Genomic DNA, 14,143 nt, shown 5'->3' with positions numbered 1-14,143 from the left:
AGATGGTAGCCAGATTAAACAGTGATAAAATGCGCGTTTGATATACGATTTTGCTTTGCCTCCTACTTTTTTCTCATGTTTTAAATTTTCTAAACAATGAACTAAGCAAACATGAAGGACACTCACACACAGAAAGCATGAACGAACCAAAGAATGAAAAAGAAGAAATTGTTCATAATGTGGACGAAAAAAAAAGAAAAGAAAAATGTGAACGATGAGGATTTTTTGTGTTTTTTGAAGTCGTCCATTTGCCGCTCATTCATGCAAAGGACAAATAATGGACAAAACGAACCGACAACGTTTCTGGTGGTCGGAAGAACAAAGTAGTATTTGCCAAAGTGGGTTGTGTGTTGCACACTGAAAGGGCACAACACAAGCAACACATGTGCACTGTTGTTGCAACTAATCTAATGGTTATGGATCTATGGTCATATGGGGGCTTTGAAAACAACGTCCATGTGTGAACCAAAGGACACACTCAAAGTCCAATGTGAAGAAAAGAAACAATAATGCTTGTATATGTACCAAAAGTGGTAGTGATGAACAGAATTGAAAGTTTTTCGAAAAAGAGAAATAATTTGTTCCAATATAGAGGGATAGAAATGTTTAAAATTCATTTAATACAAGAAACAAGCAGGCCGGTCATCAGCAACATCGTGTCTTTGCTGATTAGTTTCTTGAAAATCATGAAAATGATCCGGAATCCCATCTAAAATCATTTTGACTGACGAGACTCATTTCCACCTCAGTGGAACACGGAAAGCCCAAAGTTTATTCTTAAGAATCTCTACATTCATAATAAGTGACTGTTTATTGCCGCTTATGGTCCGGGGTCCGTGGACCTTACTATTTCTAAAATGAGATTAGATCAGCAGTTTGGATTGTGATTGTTTGGAGCACTAATAAGCAGGTTCTGCTTCTAACTTCAGGTTTAACAAATCAGTAAGATTTTTAACTTTACCCATAATCTTCATAAGTGGGTTGTGTAGGTTTGTCAGGGCATGTGTTACATGCTGGAAAAACGTTTACCCACATTCTAGTCAATTCTCTCCCAATAGGAATTCAGATGAAATCACTTTCTTGAACCTAATTGATCCAAAAATACACTGGTTTTCCTAGGCAGCCTTCTTTATGTACAATAAATGGGGGTGGATTCACACATTTTTGGAGTTCAACCATCCTGGTTTTAAAACAGATTATTTGGAATTGATATGTCTTTTTGTAAGTTACAAAGAAAGAAAAATAACTATAATATTTATTATTTATTTTTTTAAGCCGGAAAAACTGATTTTGTCTGTAAATCAGTTGATTTTGTCTATAAATCTATAATCTATATCTATATATACGGACGCTAGGCTAGCCAATTCGTCTGAAATCGCGTTGCCTGGAATATTGTAATGACCAGGAACCCAACAGAGTTTGATGGACAACCTAGTGTTTTCCAAGGATCTCCTGTATTCCAAAACAGCCATAGACTTAATGGTGGAAGAGTTTGAAGCTTTCAATGCCTCCTGGCTATCGACGTATATAGTCACCGGACCGCTAACTTCGTTCGTAGTGACTAATAGGTCTATGGCTTTTTTGACCGCAGAGGTTTACGCCTGGAACACGCTATAGTAGTTGTTAAGCTTGTAGAAATGTTCAGGAACATTAAGAGTGTCACAGAAGACACCAGCTCCCGTTCCGCATTCCGTCTTTGAACAGTCATGTGGATTTCTACGAGCCCAGGCGTACCTATCAGGTATGTGGATGTAAGGTGGGTCACAGCTCAATCGTGGTGAAATATAATCACTAGTGCTGGCTTGTACTCCCTACATTTCTTACACGCCCTAAGATCCCAGAATGTCCAAAGGATTGACTGCGTTTAGTTCTCTGGTTCGAAGAGCACATTGCCTGTTACTCTGCGTGTATGCTTAGTGGGCTTAAGTACAGTAGGGTGTCCAGGGGCTGGATTCTTGTTTAATGAAAATATGAAATGAAAAAAATTCCACTATATAAAGGTTTTCATTTCACATTTTCGTAGAACAAGAATTGAGACCCAGCACTCCTTGAGGTGTGCTCTTGAAGGCACTCGTTATTAGTAGGGAAGCGGCTCTTTGAACTTTGTCAATGTGACGTAAGTAGGATGGCTTTTTTTAAGGAATTCCAGAAGACTAGATTTCCATAGGATAGGTTTTGTAAACAATTGACTCATACATCCATTTAATTATGTGTAGTATGAGGTCCCAGCTTTTACCCATGAAGTTCTTGCAAGAATAGAGTGCTCGTTCCTCTGTGTTCCTCTTCCAACTTTGCTTGGAGGATAGTGTCGAGGTAATTGGCGGTCGTGGATAGTGACGAAGTTTTTGTGGAGAAATCTGAAATCTCAAAAAATCTGTTGTTTTGGATACCACAAGTTGACATTTCTTTTTAATGACAATCCAATGGATGCCTTTACAATAGCATCTTAAATCCTGACGTATGTGTTTACTACCTTAATATTGCACTGCCTACTATGTATATATCTAACTCTAGATTTACTTCTCGAGTGAATAGTGACCCGGATGACTACGTGGGAGATAATTTGAAATTGCAAAGTTCCTGCTACGACAAAGACGCACACAATGCCTCCTTCTTAATTATTTGGTGTAGTTAATCATCAGCTATGCTTCTGAAAGGAGAGTAATAATAATGTGAGAACGTTCGATTTATAGAGCATTCAATATTTAAGGGTATAACTACGATAGAACCAGGATCTCCATATGGTCACGCAAGTGTCATGGCGTATATGGAAGAAATTAGATATCAAACATACTAGATACTCTTTAGGAACAATTTGGAACAATTTAATTCGATGAGTTACACAAAATTATGATCGGAAAAACTAACCAAAAGCTAGCCACCACAAAAGCCTTGCTTGTATTTTCTGATTAGAACAAAATACACTGGGCCAATAATCACATCTTTTACAATATCCCCAAACGTCTTGTTAATTCAATTCTTATTTAATAATTTGTCCATTTTTCATGGCAAATATTTTACAAGATTTGCTTTGGAACCACAACAAAATAACATTTGTTTTGTTTCCCCATTGTCCGCACGTTTTTCTGTCTCTGTTCCAGAGGGCGAAGCCGATGTGAAATTCTCGGCGGCGGCGGCTAAGCATAAAAAAGTCGGCGGCGGCTAAAAGTCGACTGCAGCCGAAAGAAAATCGGCGGCGGCGGCTAAAGCAATATACGGCCGGCGGCGGCTAAAAGTCGGCTACAGACGACGACTTTAACGTGAACAAATAATTTCGGTTGTTTTAATAACTGTCAATTCATTTAATTTAAAATAAAAATGAAAATATAAGTTTATATGCACATTTGTTGCTTATAGCACATTAAAAATTAATAAAAATACTTTAATTTGATAAAAATGGTTCGACGACTGCCTTGTTATCGTGAACAAACAATTGTTTCTTTACTGTTGCCGGATGCAGGCTGCTTCTCTTTGCATTTACACAATTCCCGGCATATGAAAATGCTTGCTCTGAAGATGCTGATGTGGCTGGAATTCCAAAGCACATATTTGCTACAGTAGCAACATTTGGAAAGATCTATAAAAAGTAAATGGTCAAAACGTAACCTGCTTAAAACAAGTTTAAGATGTGAATCTTTAACGTACTTGTTTGTTCTGTCGCCACCAATCTAGAGGCTCGACCGCCTCGACTTTCATTTCCAAATATTTTCTTATTTCTAACTCTACGTTATTTTGTACATTAGAAGGCGATGGTCCCATAAATTCCAACATTCTTTGACGACTAGCTGATATTTTCTGCAAGTAAAATATACGTCAGTTAAGTTTACCTTTACATTTATTAAAACATAATACCTGTTTTTTTGCATTTGGTTCAGTGCTCGTTGATGGCTCATTTAATAATGTGTCATCGATTTCCTTTAATTTTTCAATTTCTTCCATAATCAAGTTCTCCTTGGAAATTGGAGACAGAACATCATGCACAAGTTCCAAGGAGTTTGGCGATTGTTTGGGTATCTGTAGTATATATTTATCTAAAACAGGCCAGTTTTTTTGGCATGGGTCCATAAGCGCAGCTACAACATACATTCTATATACTTTGAATCGCTTCGTGAAGTTTTGCACAGCGAAATTGCATAAATTGATTGTTAGTTCAAAAGACGCTTTTTCTTCTTCATTCTTCATTGAGGACATAATGGATTCCTGAAAATAAATACACGAAGATATCGTCGGATAATCTTGGCCTTGAAGGTGTTTTGTGGCGTCCTCAAAAATTTTTAAAAACGTGCCAAATTCCGTTATAATTTGCTTTTCCATTGTCCCAATCACTAACAGTTCCTTTTTAGCTTTAACTAATGCTACATTTATAGTGGATATATTATTCGTATAGCTTTGAATCATTGCAAGCAGAGAGTTCCAACGTGTTGCAACGGAATTTTTCAAAGAGGTGTGGTGCTTGACGTTTAAAGTTGCTTCATATTGTTCAGTAAAATAGTCATCTCCATGTGGAAATTGTTCGCAACTATCCAAACTCTCCAAAATTATTTCAACCTCTGTAAATATTTTTTCTAAATCGTTTTGTTCCTCCATATTTTGAATATTTGATATTTCTTCATAGCTATACATTAAGCTGCTATAAATTTTTTTTAATTTTGATATTATGTTATTAATATTTTCAAATGACTTGTTGTTTAGTATATCTTCCATCAAAAATCTGTGTAAAACATGAGCCATACAACCATATCTTGGTATATTTTTAATTTTTAAAGCTGAAACGATGTTGCTTCCACCATCAGTAACAGCACATATGTTTTTTTCCAACAGATTAAATTCACATAAAGCTTCTTCAATTTTTTCTACAACTGCTAGTCCAGTGTGAGGTCGTGGAAAGATCTCTGTCTTGAGCGTTACAATTTGCATTTGAAAATTTTGGCAGAAATGAACTTTTATGTTTATGTAAGACAAGTGCTTATGTTTATCTGACCACATATCCAATACAAGTGTAACATTTTTGGGCGACTCTTTAAGGCTTGTTTTTACGTGGTCCAAATATATGTTATAAACATCGTTTAAAGCCGTCGTAGCTATTGTCCTATCTGTGGGGAATATAGCCTTTGGGTTTAAGAAAGATACCAATTTCTTAAATCCTGGCCTTTCAACAATTTTAAACGGTTGCAAATCCCAACAGCACATTTCGGCGACCCGGCGAGCATTTTGTTGTTTGTTGTTACAACTTGTTGAGGATTTCAATGCATTTTGTGTCATTGTTGAACTTTTCAGGTTATTTAAAGATTTCACGTCCAAGTTATGTACAGCTCGTAGATGGTTCATATAATTTGTGGTTGATGTTGATTTTCCAAAACTAAAATCATAAACATTTACACACATGCGAATGGAAAAAATTAGAAATTCCTACCTTTTTAAATTGGTCTTTTCATCCAAACACAATTTGCAAAATTTATATTTTTGAAGTATATGCCTCTTTTTAAAATAGAGATCACCAAAATATTTCCAACACATTGATATACCACCTTCATTTACAACAACCTTTGCCAAATTTTTAAATTCATTTTTCTTTTTAAAAAGATCTTCATATTGAGATACATCTGCATATGGAGAAATATTGATTTCAGTATCAACAGATTCGTCAGAATCGGATTCTGATTTAGTCAAAACTGTTTGACCCTTTCGGTTAGCGGAAAAATAATTTTTAATATTCCTTTGGCACATTTTGCATTCTTTTCTTTGAACAAGCAAAAACACAACGAATCTTTGGCAAACAATATGGTTGCCACTCCATCAAAATTCGTAAGTTACAAAAGGTTGCCAAAGGTTTTGTGATAAAAAAAACAAATCTACAAAGTCATAATACCCTTACCACTATGTGGTGTAGGGTATAATTAATATAAATAGCCTACACGTTTTTGCCTCTCGAAGACGAGTGCACAATGTAAATTATCGTCCAATAATGAGCATTATAATATGTTAATTTATCGATAAGATTAAAAGACATATTTATACAAATTTGCTGTATAAATTTATATTTTTCAACGGCTTAGCCGACTCAGTCGGCTAAAAATTTGAGCCGATGAGAGCCGCATACATCAGCGGCGGCTCAGATCACTTAAAAAAAGTCGGCGGCGGCTGCACGCCGACTGCGAGCCGATCGGCTTCGTGCTCTGCTCTGTTCTGATATTTTAACATCAACTGCTCTGTTAAAAATGTAAACAATGTTAACGCAAACCCCTAACGAAACGCCGTTCACATACAACAACATGGGCTCTGTAGTTCTAAGGCAAAGAAGAAAAAAGAGCAACAACAAATTTGAATATAAATACAAAAACAACACATATTTATTTATATTTACCTCTGATGAATTGTCTATTGTTGTTGCTGCTGTTGTTCTAGCTCTAGTAACAGCTAATTATTGTTGTTGCTGGGTTCTGATAATTAGTTTATTGCCTGTTTTACGCAGCATTTGGGCCACACACAAAAAGAAAACAATCTGTCTCACAAAAGGGGGTGGTAAAAGGGTTGGTTGGAGTGCTCAACTACAAATGCCAATGCAAAATAGGAAAACACAAATAACAATAGTTTTCAACAAATTATTACCAATTTTTTCTCTCTTCTTGCTATTGGTGAACAACAATGCACTTTTCTCATTTAATTTCAGGGTATTTTCACAACTTTTCTGCACTTTGCTTTTCAACCAAGACCAGAAAAATGTAAACAAAAATATTATTTTTTCGATTCTTCAGCTGCTGCTCGCTCTAACTTTGGTCAATAATAATTTACACACATACGCACGAACTCATACACAAACTAAACAACACACAACACATCAAGTGTAAACCACGACCGACCGAGAAGCAATATGAGAATATTTTTTTTTCATTGGACTTTGCAAAAAATCCCAGATTCTTTTCGCGACATACCAAAACACGTGAATTGTGATGCAAAATCAGGCCCGCTTCAATTGTCACGTACACGATAATGTTATAGTTTGAGTTTTTACAGAGAATATTGGAAAAAAATCTGATTAGATTTAATGGGAAATTTAATTAAAATCTTATTTACGACAGCCACAAGAACTATTAGGGATACGTAGGTCGACTTTTTGACTAATCAATGGGTAGAATGATGTGCAAAACGGAATCAACCAAAAGAATGAAATTCAAAGTAAAATAAAACTAAAATAAACTTTGACACATATTTCTGTGTTAACGGATGTTTACACGAGGCAAATTATATTTAATCGGAATTGCAGAGCGCACATTAAAGGTAATAACAATTTTTTCCCATGGAATTGAAAGATAGATTCAGTTGAATAGTATTTTTGAAAGAAAATCCAGACTTATCATTCATCACAATCAATATTCGAAATAAGGAAATATATTAAATAAATTAAAACCTGTTTAATCTAATTTTAAATAATTCTGACAGAAACCAAATATGGTTTTCCAAAAAGTTTCCACACCAACGCCGTTAGTGTTTTGCTAAACAGAATTTATGCTTAATTCAGATGGCACGTAATTCGCTCTATATTCCTTGTTCGACCATTAATTAAGAAATATCTACTTAATTCCCCACACAAAATTTGCTGAGCGAACAAAGATTTTCGTTCTTTGTTCCATTCAAATCACTCTCAGAACCAAGATGAAATGTGTACAATCCCTAACAAATGACAGCATTTATCGAAAAAAATAAATTATGACATTTCAAAAAAGAAACATTTAATGAAATTTTAAAAATTTTTGGGAAGACTGAAAATTATGAATGAAAACTACAATGTTGAATGGCGTATGTACATTCAAACGAAAGTAAATTCTGTTTTCTCTTTCATCCGAGGTGCGCATTTTGTCAACGAGTTGAAATTTCCACAGAAAACTGCAAACAAACGAGACAATATTTTCAAAATGTTTGTGTCGGCAGAAAAAATGTTTGACAAGTTTCTCGTCAGCATAATTTAAAAATAAAAATATACAAAAATATGTTCAAAATGCCAACATTTACACAAAAAGTTGAAAACATGAATGAACATTTTAAAATTAATTATATAATGAAACTTTGAGAGAACAACAATAATTTATTTTATTCATATTAGCATGGTAGAATCAAGAAGGTAAAGTCATGCAATCATATGTTTACAATTTTTTCAAAATTATTCATTTGACAACATCTCATTGTCAAAATTTATATGCATAAGTCATGGCAGAAGAATACAGGTAGATGCATCAATGCTTGGGAGCATTGATATGTCAATAAAATTTAAATGTTTTTTCAAATATAAGTGGATTTTTATATGTTTTATTATACTACGTCATACGGAGGCTATTATAATTCGCGTTTTTCAACAATTTTTACAAATTTAAATAATTTTTCATTCAACATTTTCAATTCCAAGATTGGTTTGACAGTTCATTGTCCCAGCAGCTGTGTCGACGCGTCTACCTATATTCTTCTACCATGGCATAAGTCCATTCTATACGCACAAAATCAGAGATGGAAACTGTTTTGATGCATTGAAATTTGACAAAGTAAATTACAAAAATCCAGAGCTGGGAATGCTAATTTGAAATGACTTTACCTTCTTAATTTTACCATGCATATTAGTGAGAATTTCATTTATTTTCGTATGAATTCCCATTAAAATCAAGAAACAAAATTTTTGAAAAAAAAAATGAATTATTTTACTATGAATTACGAATCGTGTCGTATGAACGGGTTAATTCGTGTACCTAATTCTGAGAGCGAACAACGTGATTGAAAGTGCAATGAGAACATAGCATTAGGAAATTTGATAATGTTTTTAATCAAAATTGGTGCAATCACGGCAATGAGTTCAGTAAACTTTACTTTAAAAGATAAAGGAAAGATGGTCTGGCCTTTTGCTTATCAGACAGTTCATATTTAAATGAAACTTGTAACAGAAAATGATTTTTACTATTTTCTTATACATATGTGTTTTCCACAAATTAAAATAATTCTTTATTCATAATCATGTGCTCTGACAGAATAGTATTCATATGTAGCTATATACTACCTCTTGTTATTATACCATGATTACAATACAGATTAAAACAAAACGGTTTTTAGTGATATGAACGCCGTACACACATAAAAAGCAGTAGATATCAACTGTCGATTCCATTGCATATATTACAAATGAAGTCCACTGGTTTATTTTGAGCTTCGATGTCATTTGACATATACGCAATGAACTTGACAAATAAAATCCACCCGGTTTAGTAAGCTTAAATTTACATTTATGAAATATTTTACTTTATTTAGCCGTTTAGTTTTAGTTTTCCTGCTACAAAAATAACAACCAAAAAAACTTTTGCTTATGATAATATAGGAGATTCTTTATTTTCTTTGCAGAAGGTCACTAATGTTAATAAACATAAATTTTCAAACATCAATAGGCTCTATATTAGGTTTCTTCATAAATAATTTTAGCTTTTTTCGCATTTTCTCCTGGTTGTGTATGTATACGCAAACAAACATCAGCCTTCTAAAAGTTTATTTTAAAAGTCCATTTAGACAACACCCTTACACTACGATTAAGGACATTATCTCGATTTATTTGCTTAAAATTAAATCAACTTTAAACTTTTCATTTATTTTAAATCCAATGTTAAATTGAACCATTTTGAAAAACAACACAGATTTCTGCATCTAACAATACAACCATGTTACAATAAGGAGGTAGAACAGCCTTGTAAAACTACAGAAATACAGCCCTGAGGCTGTCGATTCATTCAATATTAAGTACATCAAGTTGTTTTCATTTTTTCCCTTATTTTTAAAATGTGTTAAATAGCGCGAAAAATAAATGAAATAGCTGTTTTTTTCTCACAAATATAATTCAAACCATGGTAGAAAAATACAGGTAGATGCATCAACGCTTGGGAGCATTGATATGTCAAATTTTTTTTAATTTATTTTCAAATATAAGTAGCTTTTTATATGTTTTCTTATACGACGTCATTCGGAGGTTATTATAAAATGCCTTTTTCAACAATTTTTACAAATTTAAAAAAATTTTCATTCAACATTTTCAATTCCAAAATTGGTTTGACATTTCATTGTCTCAGCAGCTGCGTCGATACGTCTACCTATATTCTTCTACGATGATCCAAACCATTCAATCTTTCAATTTCTTGGCTAAACTGGTTAATAGCTCTAATAGTGAGCCGCAATGTAGGTGTCTTCCAATCATTGGATTTGAAAATATTTTGTTTACATTTCTCAAAACAATAAATACATACACAAATGTTGGCAGAAGTCGGACACGCTTAGAAAAAAATTGTAATCAGCTGGTAGCTCTACCTTACCTTTTTATTGTACCATGAATACAACCATTGTAGTCTGTGCCAAAAATGACAACTGTAGTTGTGTTCCAAAACCGACAAATTAGTACTAATTAGTGCTAAATCTGCTACAACGCGTCCCCGTACTCCAAAAACTAGCAAAACTTGCAGCTCTCTCGAGAGAAAAATGGCACTGAGTGATGCACATTTCTGCTTGTTTTAGCTACATGAATTTGACCGAGCAGAAATGTGCAAATTGTAAATTTGACATTTAATTGGCAGGGATAACAAGGTTGAAAAATGTATTGATTTCAAAGTTCGCGGGTGACAACAAATGTAAAGAAAAAAGATAAACTTAAAAACTGAAGAAAAACTAATATTTGTCGTGCAAAAAACAAAAAGAGAAAATATGGAGGAGTGAAGAGAACTGGCTAAATGAGGAATCAGACGAAGAAAACGTATTGAAAACAGTGCAAAATTAGTGAGCACATCTAAATGAGAATGGCATTTTGTACTGTTCTCTCTTCTGCTAGTTTTACTACTAAAAAAGTATTGGAACACAACTTGTGTTTACGTATCGTTTACTTACATTAAAAAATAACTGTAAACAGTAAGACATGGTGGAATTAAGAAGGCAAATATATGCAATCACATGTTTATAATTTTTTTTCCAAAGTTATTCATTTGAAAACATCTGATTGTCAAAATGTTTATTTACATATCCATTATATACACAAATCAGAAATGGCAACACTTTTCTATCCAGAGAAATTTGACAGGGTCAATTACACAAAATACAGAGATGCTTGTGCTCATTTGAAATGACTTTACCTTCTTAATTTTACCATGGTCTGGCATATCAACCAAACCTTTGGCGTAGTATTGTAATCCCACCACCGATAACCTGAATCTCATTTCAACTACCCTTCTAAATGGCTTAAATTTAACTAACCTGTCAAACACCTGGTAAATATCAATGGATAAAGATATTAAGTAATCAGCTTCGCCCGATTTTTCTCCTCTCCTTATTGGTTATAATAACTTAAGATTACATTCAATTTATCTTGCCCAACTTTGCCTCATCGAAATAATGCTTTCAGCACATTTGGAGTTGATCCAACCATGTCCTTCATCCGTCTGCCTGTGTGACTGGCGCCCACTATTATTGTTGAGGGAAGCATCCGATTTAGTCCAAACTACACACCTTAACCAGCCCACAAAATTTAACTTCCAAAGAAAACACAATTTCATATTCCCAAATTCAGAATTTATGTTTTTATTTGAATTTGAAATGTAAGTTTGAAACGTAACTGATAAAAGTTTATATATTATATATTAAAATGTACGTCAAAAGAATTTTGACAATGGAAGGTTGTCAAATGTATAATTTTAAAAAAATTGCAAACCTATGCATTCATGGCTTTAGCTTTAGAAAATCAGTTATCGAATTTAAAACTTTAACATTCCTGCATTTCTAGAACAGAGCGTATATTAACAACTACCGAGTAAATTTTAACAAGTAAAAAAGCAGTAAATTCGGCCGGCCCGAACTTTAAATACCCTCCACAATTTGAAACGAATTAGAAAATTTTCGAAAACAAATAAAATCCATTAAAAATCTATTTAAAATCTTTAAAATACCTTATATAGGAAGGTGCCGATATATGGGGGGATATGCATATTGTGGACCGTTTTATGGGTGCTATATGATATCCTTATATAGAGAATTCTCTGTCAGGGGGTAAAGTGCTCACAAAGAACCCCTTGTGTACAATTTCGGACAATTCCGTTGAAAAATGTGGCTAAAATCATCAAAATACCGAATATCGGTGGTACCGTTATATAAGGCTATACGACATCGTTGACCTATATAGATAATTCTCTTCCAAGGGATAAAGTACTCACAATGAACTCCTTGTGTGGATTTTCAGACAATACGATTTGAAAATATGGCTAAAATCATCAAAATACCGAATATCGGGGGGTACCGTTATATGGGGGATATACGATATCGTGAACCTAGATATACAATTCTCTCTCAGGGGGTAAAATACTCGCAAGGGACTCATTGTATGGAATTTCAGACAATTCCATTGGAAAATGTGTCTAACATCATCAAAATACCGAATATCGAGGGGTACCGTTATATGGGGGCTATACGATATCGTGGACCATCATCGAACTTGACCTGCCTGCAGACAAAAGAGGGATCTGTGCAAAATTTTAGATTTCTATCTTAATTCGTTTCGACTGTGGCGTGATTACAACAGACTGACAGACGGTCAGACAGGGCTAAGGGTACAAGTAGATAAAAGGCTTGAAGTCAATGCTAGGCATATTAATGTCAAGTCATAATGGATAACGACGGCAGGATTTTAGTGCGGCTCTGTACTCCCTTTATGAAATGTTACAAAATATGCCTAGCCATGACTTCCAGCTTCTTATGTACTTGCAGCTTAAATCGTCTTAGGATTTTACGCTGATCAAGAATATATATACTTTGTTGGGTCTAAAATGGGAATGAACTTAATATACCCTCCATACTATGTATGGTGGAGGGTATAAAAATCTGCCTTGTGGTTTACACTGACCGCTTCGGTTAACCTTCGCAGTTACAAGCACAATAAGAATTTATGGGTATACGAATCGGTGGGAAGGCTTAAAAAGTTGCTATTTAAAATGAAATTAACATCAAAACAGTTGATAGTGGCATTGCCAAATGTAATTATGATGGCATTGCCTTTCATTGCGTGAATCTGTTATTACTATCCTCCAGTAGATGTCACTTGTAAATGACGATTTGAAAATCCAATACTAAAAAATTCTAGGAATTCCAATGTATGTGTGCTTGATAAATAAAAAATTAGGTGTTACAGTGCTATTATACAAGAAAATGTTGTGGAATAATTTAATAGATATCGCTCAGAGATACTGAAACTTTTGAAAAGTATAATTTCAGGTCTTTTCATTAAAAATGCTTTTAAAAAAATAGATATTTCTGGTTAACAAAACATTTGTAATAATTGGCACATTTGACTGGACTTTCACAAAGAGGTTGCACAATCTTGCCGTGGAAATTTCTTCTTGCATTTTTATACCCTTGCCGTGAAAATTTCTTCTTGCATTTTTATACCCTACACCACAAGGTGGTTAGGGTATTATGTCTTTGTGCATTTGTTTGTAAGAGGCAAAAGGAAACGAGATAGACCCATAGTTACTTTTGAGGATCTCCATAGAATCACTTTCTGAGTTGATTTATGCATGTCAGTCCGTCTGTCCGCCCGTCCGTCTGACCATGTATTCTTGTGAACAACATGCAGGTCGCATTTATTACCCGATTAAGATGAAATTTTGCACAAATCATTTATTTGGCCCAAGGACGAACCCAATTGAAATTGGAGATAATCGGTAAAAAATTTGATATAGCTCCAATATATATATCTTCGTCCGATTTGCCTTTTATTGTGCAGCAAAATTGTAATATCAGCCCGAATAGTATGGCATTTTGCACATACAACCAAATTAGGCCTGAAAATAGTATGCCAAATTTGATCGAAATCGGTTCAGATATAGCTATAGCTCCCATATATATTGTTCATCCGATTTATTATTTTTGTCCTCCGCAACCGTAATATGCACTCTGTAACAAAAATATTTGGGGAAATATATCAAATGCAGCTCAGAAATATATTTGCTAAATTTTATCGAGATCGGTTCAGATTTGGATATAGTTCGTCCGATTTACTTTTTATTGTGCACCAAATGTCTAATATTAGCCCAAATAGGATGGAATTTGGCACATACGACCGAATTGAGTCTAAAAGCTAGTATGC

At 34.1% G+C, this 14,143-nt stretch overlaps 1 protein-coding gene across 2 annotated transcripts in view; it reads right to left on the bottom strand.

Annotated features, from left to right (window-relative positions):
• The window catches only part of LOC131804701 (uncharacterized), a 177,091-nt gene extending 170,022 nt beyond the window's left edge, over positions 1-7,069 (bottom strand). For both annotated transcript variants that reach the window (XM_059127768.1, XM_059127767.1), the window contains exon 1: positions 6,365-7,069. The gene's annotated coding sequence lies outside the window, so the exon portion shown is untranslated. The remainder of the gene's footprint in view (positions 1-6,364) is intronic.
• Between the last annotated feature and the right edge of the window lie 7,074 nt (positions 7,070-14,143).

This window comes from Musca domestica, unplaced genomic scaffold, assembly GCF_030504385.1.
Source record: "Musca domestica strain aabys unplaced genomic scaffold, Musca_domestica.polishedcontigs.V.1.1 48, whole genome shotgun sequence".
NCBI lineage: Eukaryota > Metazoa > Arthropoda > Insecta > Diptera > Muscidae > Musca > Musca domestica.
Note: the sequence above shows the minus strand (reverse complement) of the source record. Positions and strands in the feature narration are given on the sequence as shown.